Here is a 13,812-nt window from a genome sequence, read left to right as displayed (position 1 = left end):
TGCGTTTTTTTTCTTTCTTTCACGGCTCATGTTTTTTTTTGTGTGTGTTTTCCTTCCTTCTTCTGAAAAAAAGGAAGGATGGAAGAAGATGCCCATGAAACCCTAGTGTGTTTTGCTTTTTGATTAAAATTACCCTCTTGTTCCTTTTCAAATACGCATTTAATTGCAAAGAAGTGTCCTCCCTGTTTCATTTTGTTTCCAGCTAAACTTTTAACACATGAGGGAGATGCAGATGAATGAAGTGATGTGACACCTTTCACTCTAGCACCAATCCAAATAGACAAATTATAGTTATTGATTGATCCACATCAGCTTTGTTTGAGATATTTCTCTTTTGTTTCTTTTTGACATCTAATGCTGTTCTCAAACACACACTGTAGCCCTGAGTTTAACAGAGTTGCGGACAATGGCTAAAGTTTCTGGAATTCTCAAAACACTGTCCAGGGTTCATGTGTAACAATAGACGTAGAAGTAGAAAAAGATGTTCAAATCTAAGAATGATGAGCTTGTAGTAATATAAATCTGTTTTAATTCAGGAAAGAAAATCCAAATATTGCTTAGGTCACTGTTACACAGGCCTACAGACTGGTTGGTGTCCACTTGGCAACCACTGGTATAGGAAAAAATTTGTATTCCCCAAATGATTGCAAGTGGTTGCTGGACAAAAGTGTGATATTGATTGCTAAAGCCCCAGTCATGGAAAGCTGGTGAGTCAGGGAAATATTGGCAAGTGGCTGTGATTTCTTGGTTGTTAGCAGGTTGTCACAGTCACTTATAGTTTGTATAAGACTTCTCTGCAAAAACTCTGCAACTAGTCGCTGACTGCTAATGAAACGTTTAGAGTGGGACGTGCAGATGGGGTGACCACAGCAATTTTCTGGTGACATATACAATCACAAAAAGCTTTTGGTGCTGCACCTTTTTTGTGTCTGATTTTACCCAGCAACCGCTCACCAACCCCTCAAGGAATACACATTTTTCCTTAGTGACCAGAGGTTGCCAGGGGGTTTCCAGCCTGTCTGACTAGCTTTCTACTTCTGCTGAGAGGATTATGGGAATTAAACCAGTGTGGAGGTTACAGAGCTGCACTTTTGTGCAGTCCCTGAACAAGCCAGCAGTGCATTGCCTCTACACAATGACGCTATGCGTAGGTTGAATACTAACTGGCTGAACATCTCGCTTGAACTGGAATGCTAACTACTACAGCAGAAAGAGAAAGAAGCACAAAAGACAACAAAGACTGTAGTTTTAATTTTAAGTCTGAAAAGTGAAGCCACTTTTTTTAAGCATTTTAAACCGCTATCCTTTGTAATGACCATAGAAGCCCTATCGAAGCCTTGCTGTACAAACTAAACATTTTCCTGACTGGTGACTTTATGGGCATTTTATGATGCTAGCACAACGACCCAGGAAACAGATCAACACTGCAATCCAAATGAAGGAAAGAAGAGAAGAAACATGCAAATTTCCTCTTTGCCTGCCTTGCCTGCATTCACCTGTTTTTTGTTTGTTTTTTTACCCTGTTTTTTTGCATGTATGTTCAAAATCTTTGTTCAGCTAACCAAAAGGTACAAGTACTCGATATGTTACGTTTTTTTGAGTCATGCCTTCTCACTCTGCCTTGTTTCTTGTTTGTCAAGAGTGCGTTTTCAGAACACAGGGGATTAAACATTGATAGATTTCCTTCAGTGGGACACTTTCCTGTTGATGGAACTCATAAAATACACACAAGGACACAAATAAAGAAGAAACAGGTAAAAGGATTTCTCCTGCTTGTAGACAATAAAGAAGCAGTTGGTCACATGTGATGTGTATTCATGTGTGCATCAAACTGGTCTATTTGTCAGGAGAAACTCTGGGGAGATCTTTTCTGAAAAAGACAAAACAAAAAAAAGAGAAGAAAGAAAGAGGTTTTTTTATGTAACATTCATTCATAGCATCCGCAGTTCATATAACATTTATACAACAGTGAAGAAGCCTAAAACATAAACTGGAATAAGAAAGAGAAGAAGAACGGGCACTGGCTTTCCTTCCATCATAACACCCTTCCATCTTATCTCCTGCTTTCCCTTCACTTTCTCTTCAGCATTTTCTTTGCTCTCCTTTTCCTTTCTTCCTCCCTCGTCACCCTCCCTGCCATCCATCTCTCAGCTTCTCTTTCACTGTCTGACTCCCCCTCTCTTTTTCCTGCTCACCACACACACACACAGACACACACGAAGGCATGCTGACACTTAAACTAAATGCAATCACACACACCCTATTCCCTTACTCCCTCCTCTCACCACCCACACAGAATCGAGGACACACACAGGCCACAAAATACCATAGACACACTTTAGCTCACACACACTCGCTCACACACAGAGGATCCCCCACACAGAGTACTTTCAGCACTTTCTTCTTTACCATACTCAGCAAGATCAGATGTCAAGTCAACTGACAACACACACAGAGGCTGTATTTTTCTTTTCACCACGCTCTGTTTCCTCTTTCCTCTTATAGAATATATGCATTTTTAAAGCTTCCTTACACACAGACACGCACACACAATTCTGATAGCTATTTAGAGGAGTCAAAGAGTAGTAGTAGTAGAGGCGAGAATTTAGTGTAAAGAAATATATATATATATATATATATATATATACATATATATATATATATATATATATTTCATTGCCAAGATATAAAAGGGAAAAGAGATGGAGAACATAAACACACCATTCAGTATTCAAAAATAAAGACATGATAGCCTAACCTTTAGCTTCGCATGTAAGCAAAGAGTAGCTATTAGAGCACGCTTGCAAGACAAAAATTGACTCTGTATTCAACACACACACACTGAAAGAGACACAGAGAGAGTGAAACATGAATAAATGATTTTCATGCACTTACAAAACCACCACGAGCCGAGACGCTCTCACACATATGCGCTCAATGTGTGTTTGCATATTGGCAGCAAACGCAGTATACAATACACGCACACATGCGCATACAATTAAATTACATGCATATTTTCCTGCAGGCAGCATATATTGACACAGACCTGGACACGCATGCAGAAACACATGCTTTCTCCATGCCTTATGAGAAGTGTTTTGACGCTTTGCGCATGCACAAGGAAAGTGCAAAGACAGTATCTGTATATTCAAGGAAGCTCTAATATTCCTCCACGCAGACCAGTGGTAATGCTTTGAAATTGTCAACCATTTGTATGCATAATTAAATACTTGATTGTAATCAGATTTGGGATTGTGTAAGAATAGTCATGTGTTTTTCTTGTGCAGGTGTCCATGCAGGTAGCATGGATTTTTGTCATGGATGTTCACAGAAATGTTCTAGTTTGTTATTGCCATTGCAATACAATTCAAGCTTGAAGACCCAAACTCAAACTGTCTGCAGTTTACAAAACAAGTCTAACCTTTATACCTGCCACTGCTTTCCTATGCACTGAGAGGTTATTATTAGTGATTAGTACCATTTAGATGGTGCGTTTTTAAAAAAATCTTTCCATTGTTTGTTTATAAATTTGTTCCCAACATCTCAGCTTTCATGATTAGAGTGCAATCAGTAACACAGAAAATATACGACTTTATTCTAAGCAATGAGAAATGCTAGTTAGCTTCTATTCACATTGCTGCTCTTATCCAGCAGTTAAGTGCCTTGTTCAGGGGCAGAGTGACAGTAGCTGGCGAGGGAATGGAGAGTGGTTTTCATTCGTTCGTTCGGCAGCCTTCCAGTGAAAACCACATAGCTTTCACCTTTAGGCAACCGCTGCCCCTGATATATATTTAAGTGCAGGCTGCCTTTAGCTAAACACACACACACACACACACACACACACACACACACACACACACACACACACACACACATATACACTCACACTCACAGGGCAACACGGCCACACACCATGTGTACAAGCCAGATTTGGCTTCGTCCTCATGCCTGCCATACGGTTGATTCCTCCCCACTGTGCACACGCTGCAGGCCAAACACACAGCACTTGCGTGTGGTGTGTGTATGTGTGTGTGTGTGTGTGTGTGTGTGTGTGTGTGTGGTAGCAGAGACTGAGAAAAGAAAAGGGAAGCAAATCAAACTAGGAGAGAGAGAGCAGGCATATATTTTACCAGGAAGAACTATTTCAGGGGGAAAAAAATTACCTGCCTTGCACACATGACTTGTTAACATCATGTTTTTTTGTGCAGTAAAATCATCTGTGTGCTCTGTACTAGATTTTACAGGTCACATGTGTGTTATGACCTTGATGTCTTATATATTTTGAGTACTACATTAATTTTTAATAAGCATGTAATGTGATGCCTGTAATGCAGAAAACAAGGTGGCTAAATTTAAAAGCACGCCTTTTTCCTCACAAATTATGCCTCCGAGTCACAATTTGTTACTACTTTTCAAATCCTTGGAGAGGCTAAAGAAAAAGATGTGCCCAGAAGGGCACCTTTCTGTTCACCTCTAGAGGTGAGCAGAAAGGAACCAACTGCCTCACCAGCAACTCATTTTGAATGCCGGGAGGCATCTCATCAACCCATATCAATGCCTGTGTGGTCAGTTTACTTTCCCTCTGCATAAAGCAGCGTTTGATTACCAGGCTAAGCAGAGGATTGTAATAAAATGGTAGCATTTGGAAGCTGCAGGATTTCATACATACAGAGATAACATTTTTAGTGAAACAAATCCAGGAGTGGAAAACAGGATGTCCAGGAGTGGACAGGTTTGAAAATTCAGCTGGAAATTAGTGACGTGAATGCACATTGTTTCCACATCTAAGCAGCATTTTCAGACTTAAATCATACTGGCATAAATGTCACGTAGAGGAACCGCTGATGCTCCTTTACATGAAACGAGGCTGACTGTGCATAGGTGAACCACATAGGCAGACAAGCAGCTGGTGTAGTGTAAACAGCACCCAGTGCACATCCACCATGAACCCTGCTGCCAACATCTGTGTCCATTATGGACTATGTCAGCAACTTAAGCCAGCATAGTGCAAACTGAGACTAAACAGAATAACCAGGTTGTGTCTGCACCACAGGTGGGCCGCAAAAGACCATATTTAAGAGTTCTAATGCCATTTAACCATTTCATTATTGGAAAAATTACACATTCACACGTAAACAGCACCTCGTCTGTTTTTCTGCCTCACTGTGGACACGACCTCCCAATGTATTTCAATGGGAAGAAGGATTTGTGTCTACATTGTCTATGTTTTTGAGGCTTCTCTAAGGGGGGCACATTACAGCTTTGAAGAACGTGACACTGTATCCAAAACCTCTGGTCTTAGTTCTGGTGCCTACACCTAACCGAACAGCAAGAAAAAGCACAACTCACATGTAAAAGCCCTTCCAAATAAAATCCAAAACTCACTGTGTTTCAAACTGTATTGTGAGTAATAATGTGTAAAAAATCTTCACACGCATGGATACAAACTGGAGGATAAAAGTTGGTGTCCATGTAAGCAAGAAAAGGGGGGGGGGGGGGAGGAAAACAAAACAATGGATTCAATTTTGTGACTGTTTCACATAATGCGGGAATGTGTTGTGAGCAAAGACCTTGACAAGTCAGTATAAACCTTTATGAACACTTAACGTTCCACCGAGACATTTGAATGATAGCCTAATACAATAAACAGGGACATACAATAAAGCATTATTTAAAATGTGTGTGGGCAAGGGCTGAAAAGCTCGAGAAAGCAAAATCAAGATGCAAACTGCAGAGGAGAATGTGAGGAAAGAAAGAATGAGGGTGGATAGACAGCAGTCTCTGTGAACCTGCATAGACAAGCTCAGTCAAGCTGCTTTGGTGAGAGAGGGAGAGAAAGCAAGGGTGTTTTGACAGCTCGGAGCCATCACAGCAGCAGAAGGCAGTCTATGCGTGTGTGTGTGGTTGTGTATGTGTGTGTTTTAGTCTCTGTGGGTGCAGGTGGTTGCGTATCTGTGCACGTACTGTACTGGTGTGTCGGTGTATGTGTATGCGTACATGCACACGAAAGACTAAAGGCAGAGACAGACAGTGACGTTTCTTCTGATTCAGAGACAAAGAAGGGGAAAAGGAAAGTGTAGCACAGAGGCTGGATGAAGGACAAATACATTTTTTTTTAAAAGATCTGGGGCTGTGTCTGTGTGTGGTGTGTATCATATTGAGTATACATATTGATATGTGTCAGGAAGCCTGCAAGCAGACCAAACCCTCTCATTAGAGGGTTGTTGATGAGCAGACTCTTGCTTCACCATTTTCTCACCTTTTTGACATTATTTCCTCTCCCTTCCATCTCCGTAGACGCAGACAGAGCAAGCATAAACTCTTTGTGAGCCTAGACCTACTTCACCTTCACACACCTCCACACAGTCACACTGGGATCTGGCCTGAACAAAAAACACTCTTCAGCAGCTGCCACTAAACGACTCAGGAGCGGCTGGAGGTGAGATGTTTTGCTCAAGGGCACCTTGTCTTGAAGTGAATGCCTTTTTCTTCTTCTTCTTGTGTTTGAAAACGGGAACCGCTGTTAAGCACCGGTGGCCCTACAGTTGCAAACCTGTGCTTTTTGCTACGATTGCAGTCGCAGTCAACTGTATTTGCATTTGCTTATTTGTATCATGATTAACTGTTTTGTCAGAGCATCAGGGTATTGTGAAAAAAAAAATACATTAAATCTGCAATGACTAATTTTGATGGCTACAACAGCAGATATGACATAAGCAACTAATGTGTATAAAGTATGTTAGCTACTGTGGCTGCGTTTTGTTCTATTCTCTCTTAAGACGATCCCACACTGCTTCAATAATGTTGAGGTACAAGCTCTGAAGTGGCCAATCCATGACCGGTAGTGTTTCACTGTGCGTTTTTATTTTGCCAGGGAGTTGCCAGCTGTAGCCAATCAGATGCTTTCCAGATGGTGGTTCAAAAGTTGACAGTACCTTTTTGCATTCATAGTTCTGTCATTTCTAATGAGGCTTCACTGAACAGTGGATGGATCAACTGAAGGGCAAGACCTCAGGTTATGTGTCAGGTCAATGCTGGATTTTATTTCCTACATAACTTTCATATGATACTGTTAATCTACTGTGGATAGTTTTTCAGGCCTGCCACTTTTTCTTTTGTCCTCCATTTGTTCGCCTTGCTCAAATTTTAAGGACACACGCCACACCATGCTGAGATGTGCCATGTTGGTGCAAAAATACTATTTTATGCTTGTCAAATGGTTTCAAACTTATTCACAGAACTGTGTTAAGTAGCTTAACAATCAAAATCATTCCTCTGAATATAGTCAGGTACAAGGACTAGACCGAAAATGAGTGAATACACTTTGAAAGATTTTCAGAATGCCTGGAGAACTATTCTTCAATACCACCTTAAAAATGAAAAGAAAGTCTGGCTCCATGGAATCAAAATATAAAGACATAAAGGGTGACTTTTGTACAGTACTTATCAGTTAAACTGCAAAGCAAGCCCTTATAAGGTCATTAATACTTAATGCTAAATAAGATGAAATGGCACTCCTATGCTCACACGCCTAAAAAATACATAAATGAAAGCCTTAAAATATAATTAAACACTGCTGTCAAAAAAGAGGCCACAAATATAATTAATCACATTTTTTGTTAAAAATATTTATTACAGTAGCTTTACAGTTAGGGTTAGCTGTGATATGATCTAAGCTACTATTGCATATCTGCAACATACAAAACATACAGTGCTACATATGGTGTTTGAAGAAGAGTCCAACAATTTTGAGGGAATAAAAACAGGCAAAAAGATTTATCAACAGTTTGCCTCATACAGTCTCATTGTTTCTCCTTCCTGTTTGCCAGACAACCAATGCACATGAGTAAACAGGGAGAGTGAATGTTTGCTGCTTGTCAAGCACGCACACGCACGTGCGCTCGTGTGTGTGTGCGTGTGTGTGTGTGTGTGTGTGTCAGAGAGAGAAGATGGTTGTCCTTTTAAGAGGGCCAAACGATGGAAGGATTCGGGGTTTTTGTGTGTGTGTGTGTGTGTGTGTGTGTGTGTGTGTGTGTGTGTATTAACAATGTACCCTCATGTCCCCTGTGTCAAAGCCTGGCTAAATCAAGTGAATCATGCTGTGTGTGTGTGTGTGTGTGTGTGTGTGTGTGTGTGTGTGTGTGTGTGTGTGTCAGGCCAGATCAATATGAACTAATCAATAGGAGAAGACAGCTAGAAGGACCTTGGGGACTGCAGATACGCACCTGGTGCACACACACATGCACGCACAGTCTCCTCTTTGTATTCCACGCTCAGTTTCTCTATTTATCTTCTCGCTCCCCTTCCCATATCTCTTTCTCACTCTTACATTAGTCTCTTTTTAGAATATCTATTTTCTCTTTCGCGTAGTTCGAGCTCTAATCATGTATACACCTGTATGTCGCTGCCTAATTTACTCTTTGTCCGGTAACAAACCTGGTAAGGCGGGTTTCTTTAAGTTTGATCATATCAGTTGAACCATATCAATTCATATGTTTCAACTGATATTTCAAAAGATATATATTATAAATCTGCCATCACTCACCTGCTGCCATGCATCTCAATCCATGCTTTATTGCAACGAGCTGCAATTATTCTGATCAAAATGTTTGTAATAAATTGCTATTATTTGGGGAAGAATTACACCCTTTGTCAGAGTGTCAGAATATTCATTTCCTCTGACGGTGTAACAGGGCAGCCCTTAGTGGCTGGAAACACAGTGAGACAGACCAAGGCAAGTGTAGTGGAACAAAGTATTTATTTGCTATATGGCTCTCCTTAAAACCATCAACTTGTCGAGCTTCTTCACAGCACAAAAATCCATCCTCTAATGACAACTGGCAGCCTTAAATATGTTCAGCTGTCACAGACTAAACCATTATTCCACTCTCAGGTAAATTCTTAAATCCCTACCTTTCACCACAGTATACAATATATCAATAAGAATAAATAAATACATAAATACATTTCACATTTACATATTAATAAATATTTCACACTTAATGTTACACCAAACCCAATATTATAAAAACCCAGAAACCCAAGCACAACAAGATTCACCACACTCTCTTTACCAATGGACTCTCCCGGAACCTTTAAATGGTGTCTGGACTCCCGGGGAAACATTTGCCCAAACACCTTGAAGAGGACACAGGCAAGAAAGGTGAGTAATCATTAACTTACAAACACTTATTTGCACCACTTTTATCCCTAGATTTCACACACACATTTGCATTAGTTTTCCTTATTAGTAAACCTTAATCACAATCTCAATCACCATTCTTCTCTCCTGACAGACAACCACCACATTCCTTGATGAGGAGCAGCTGTGCAGGATCTGAAACAAGGCTACCAACTGATTTTAAAATTCCCAATAAATAGTCAATAAATATTTAAACTTCTTGTGTGCAAATCCATGCTTAAAGTGCAATGCTCATAAATTGCTTGATAAGGTGCTTTTAATAAAGTGAAAGGTGTGCTCTAAAGTGCTATACATATAATATAATATAAATGCAGTAAGGGAGTCCTCTTCCTTACAGATGGGTTTTAGGTTTTGTCCAGCCTGGTCTTGAATTTTGGTATCTATGGTACCAGTATTGATTTAAATTCTCAACACTGACCACATGTGGTACTTTTCTGAAAAAAGAAATAAGAGAAACTATCCATCTTCTTCTGCTTAGCCAACTCAGGGTCACAATTTGAGACTATACCAGCTGTCATATGGCAAGAGGAGGGGTATATCCTGGAGAGGTTGCCAATCTATGGCAACCATTCGTGCTCACATTCACACCTACGGCCAATTTAGAATCACCAATTAACCTAATATTGCATGCATGTCTTTGGACTGTGGGTGCATGCACGCAAACTCCGAACAGAAACGCCCCAGCTAGTTCATGGAGTCAAACCCTGTGAGGCGATGGTGCTAACCACCAAAGAAATACTAATATAAATATTATTATTATGCAAATAGAAATATATTCCATTTAAATAGACATTACTCAAACGTATTGTCAGAACTATTAAAAAATGGATGTCTTGAAAAACTTGGAAAAGAGTGACGTTCGTTCAGCTGTTTTTCAAAATAAAACATTCCAAGGACATAAATTATTTAAATAGCATTTTGTAATATTTAAAGCCTTACAGCTTTTCTTTTTTTTTTTCCCCCACACAAAAAACCCAAAGGTCTAGCAATAAGGCTGGACAAGTGCAAACAGTCGGAAAGATTTCCAGTGTGAATCTCTTTTCCTCCCATAGGACTTCTTACAGATCCACACACGCACGCCTACACATAGAAACCAATCAAAACCCCCATATTTCTTATAAAGTGTGAATCAAGCGTTTACCAAATCCTCAGTTGACAGGCTGCTTATCAGCAGGGACATTACAGCTCTGGTGGACTCACTCTGGTGAGTCTGAGGCACTTTGAGTTAAATTCGCTCAGCATGCAAATTGGGAAACTATAATTCAAGGGAGATAAGAGCACTCCTCTGTCTCAATAATGCCTTTATATACTGAATATTAAATAACAGTTTGATGGAGATTTTCTTATGGTTTAAATGTCCACTTCCAGGGTTAATTGAAATGAACAGGGATAGACCAGTACTCTGAACCAGTTTACACCTTCGCAGGCTAATTTTTAAGAATTCCCTTGTGATTGGATCACTTCAGGGTCCCTTTTGCTTTTGATCATCCTGGTCTTTTTCTGTATCTTACTATTCACTATCCCCGCCTTTTTGTTTAACAACAGCATTCACTTGAGCTTTCCCCTCTGTGCACAACCAGATAACCCATGGTAAGAGCTTCCTGAAGGCTTGGCTTACCTTAGTCTTCACGTGCACCTATAAATGTGTTATAAGGCTGTGATGGCTTTGGAGGAACAACAGTGTCAACAGTGTCACAGAGTTCTTGCAAAGCTTGAAGAGTTTGGAATTGCTTTTCTTAGTGTGCATCATGCTCCCAAAGATGCAAACACGATTGCTGTGAAGGTGGGGAGTGGGAGCACAGTCCGGTCACTGTGGGTGTTCAGCTCCAGAGTAGCAAAACATACCCAGATTTTAGCATTCAGTCTGGGTTCAATAAACTGCTGTATTATTATCTCTCCTAACCCATCTGTTACTGGCTTTATTCCCGAAATAAACATGGATTTATCAGTCAGTCGCACTGTTTCTTTCCCCCAGTCAGTTGCTGTGAAATGCTGGTCTGAGCCCACCCCAAGCATTTGTCTTGTGTCCTCTTCAGAAAAGCGGTTTAGAGACTGCTGCTCATCCTCTGAGACCGCTGCTAGACGGGCTTCTTTTTGACAGGACTTTTGCACATAGCTTGCATTCTTTATTTAGTGGATTCTGTATATTTGATGCAGCTGTTTTTCTATCTCTCAGCGAACAAGGTTTGATGTATTGATCTTCCGAAGATGTGACTTGTGTGTGTATGTGTGTGTGCCTAATCATATAGTGGAACCAGTTTGTGTAAAGGGTTTTAGAGCGTCCTAACCTTGCCCTTTAGAAACCTTCAGTGTAGGTGAGCCAGCACCTCTTAAAACAAATACGCTTAATTCCCTTCTCAGTGAGAGCTAGTCAATCCCAACATTGCTGACTTCACTTTCACAAGAGCATTAACAGTCCATGCATACACCTGAGTCCAGCCCATATCACAGTGTGCTGCATTAAAGGGCTACTGCATGTATTTTGTATTTTTTTAAACTTCCTTTATAGAAGGAAAGCTCGTGATTACTATTCTAATACCAGTCACCTCTGACTGGAGTTGTAGGTTTTTATCAAGACCACTAATGCCAAAGAAAGCTGGTCTCCACACCTCTGATGTTAAAGTCTGAGGAGATTTGTTGTGTTTTTATTTTTCAGCCTTTAATTTTCGTAGCTATTGCATCAATATAGATTTTTGGATCTCAACATGTTTGCGCTCTCTGGTGAAAAACTGCCCATACTCCAAGAAACTTGCCTGAATCTTTTTTTTTCTCTCTTTCTTTTTCATAGCTATTGCACCTCTGCAGTTAGAACTGGCTTTTAAAACATAACGCATAACTTTTAGGGACATTTAAAGTGTCTAATATATGCATTTTAAGGTTAAAGCTCACCATTTTCTGCCATGCCGTTTCTACATTGTTAAATACATGTTTCACTGTCTGCAGTAACGCAGGTATCTGTGATGGCATCACTTTCAGCATCTTCCTCCTGCCCTCTGTTGCCCTCTAAAGACTCCCACCCCCCAAAAAACATCTCTGAAAAGTCATTTTAATGGAGGGAAATCTGCTCCATTGCGCAGTGCTCCCTGTCAAACACGTGTTCAACCCCATCGACTGCTGCTGCAGTTCTCTGTCTCCCTTTCTGCCCGCTTCCCGCGTTTGAGAAAAGCATGACAAATTTTTTTAACAAAATAAAGAGAAAGAAAAAGTTTTCACTTTATTGATGCTTGAATGACAAGTTCAACTGACAGGAAGGTACGGAGAGCTGGCAGAGAGGAACACACACACAAAGCGAGTGTCTACGCACATGCATTATGCACGCGGGCCTTCAATCATACGTATGCGGGAAGACAAGCACACACAAGCACACCACACCACCCACGCTCCCAACACACTGTCTCACCTGACAAATTAGAATGAGTGCGAGCCTGTTGGTTTTTGACTTTGCAGGTATCTGTCACATTTCTGTCAGAGCTTCACGTGGTTTCACATCAAGACAAAGAAAGGCTCTCTCTCGCTCTCTCCCTCTTTCTCTTCCTCTCTCCGTCCTTCGCCTCCTTCCTGCCGTTCTCCGTGTGGAGCAGAAATAGGGAGCAGAAGTCAGCATCACATGCTGCATAATTCTCAGTCTTCCGATTGTAATTGCCAAGGCTTTCATAAAACATTCAGCGACGACGTCCATGTTTTGATTTTGAATAAAGCAACATCTTATGTTTAAAATGAAAGATTTAGTGTGTTGTTTTCCTTATCCAATCTGTCGGAAAACAGCACAGAATGGCTTGTCTGGCAAATGTAACGACGCTGATCATTTTCTTAACATAGCTCTTGCTTAAATATCTTTATAAAAACTCTATACTATATAGCCATAATGGTGATGACGGACTGAAAATTCAAAGAGCCCACAGCGGTATATGACCTGATAACAGCATGTGGGAGATTAATAAAAAGTTGAACACCCAGAGGATCTAAGATTGAAGAGTGATTTATTGCTTTAGTCACTGTGAAATGATTATCAAATATGCAAAAAGTCCTCTTTTATTTTAATCATATGTTGAATATGTCCGGGTTTTGACAGCTGGGGAGCCAATAACACGCCATCTTGGGTGTCACTGAGTGCTTGCATAACTTGAACTGATTCTTTACGCCACACTACCAGAATATGGCAATGTAGCTCTTTTGTTTAGTCACCCAATTTGTGCACAGTGAAATATCTCAAATGCAACAAGTGTGCAGTGGCATAAAACAGTGGAAGCACTTATTGTCCCAAGAGGATTCACTACAAAGTAGCAGTGTGTTACAGTACTGTGCAAAAGTTTTGAGTTACATTTCATTTCTTTATATTTTGCAAGAAAATTTGGAAAGTAAGTGCACAGATTTATTGAAGCATGTGTGAACATACCCAGAAGTACAATATAGAAGGCGAAAACAGAGTTTGTACAACCCTAATGAGCTTGAAGGTCAATGTTTGCAATTGTTTGACCACCTTTATTCTCCAACACACCCTAAACCCTCTTAGACAAACTTTGACCTTTCGTTAAATAGTCTTCAGGAATAATTCTTCAGGTTTCTCAAAGGACATTCAAAGCTCTTCTTTGGATGTTGGCTGCCCTCTG

At 40.4% G+C, this 13,812-nt stretch overlaps 1 protein-coding gene across 4 annotated transcripts in view; it reads left to right on the top strand.

Annotated features, from left to right (window-relative positions):
- wnt5b (wingless-type MMTV integration site family, member 5b) overlaps window positions 1–13,812 on the top strand; it is an 83,659-nt gene that overhangs the window by 25,684 nt on the left and 44,163 nt on the right. For 2 of the 4 annotated variants that reach the window (XM_080887081.1, XM_080887079.1), the window contains exon 2: window positions 6,298–6,439. The exons of the other annotated variants lie outside the window; for them this stretch is intronic. The gene's annotated coding sequence lies outside the window, so the exon portion shown is untranslated. The remainder of the gene's footprint in view (window positions 1–6,297; window positions 6,440–13,812) is intronic. 4 annotated transcript variants of the gene reach the window in all.

This window comes from Rhamphochromis sp. 'chilingali' (genome assembly GCF_963969265.1).
Source record: "Rhamphochromis sp. 'chilingali' genome assembly, chromosome: 7".
Taxonomy (NCBI): Eukaryota; Metazoa; Chordata; class Actinopteri; order Cichliformes; family Cichlidae; genus Rhamphochromis; species Rhamphochromis sp. 'chilingali'.
This window is presented reverse-complemented; position numbering and strand designations above follow the sequence as displayed.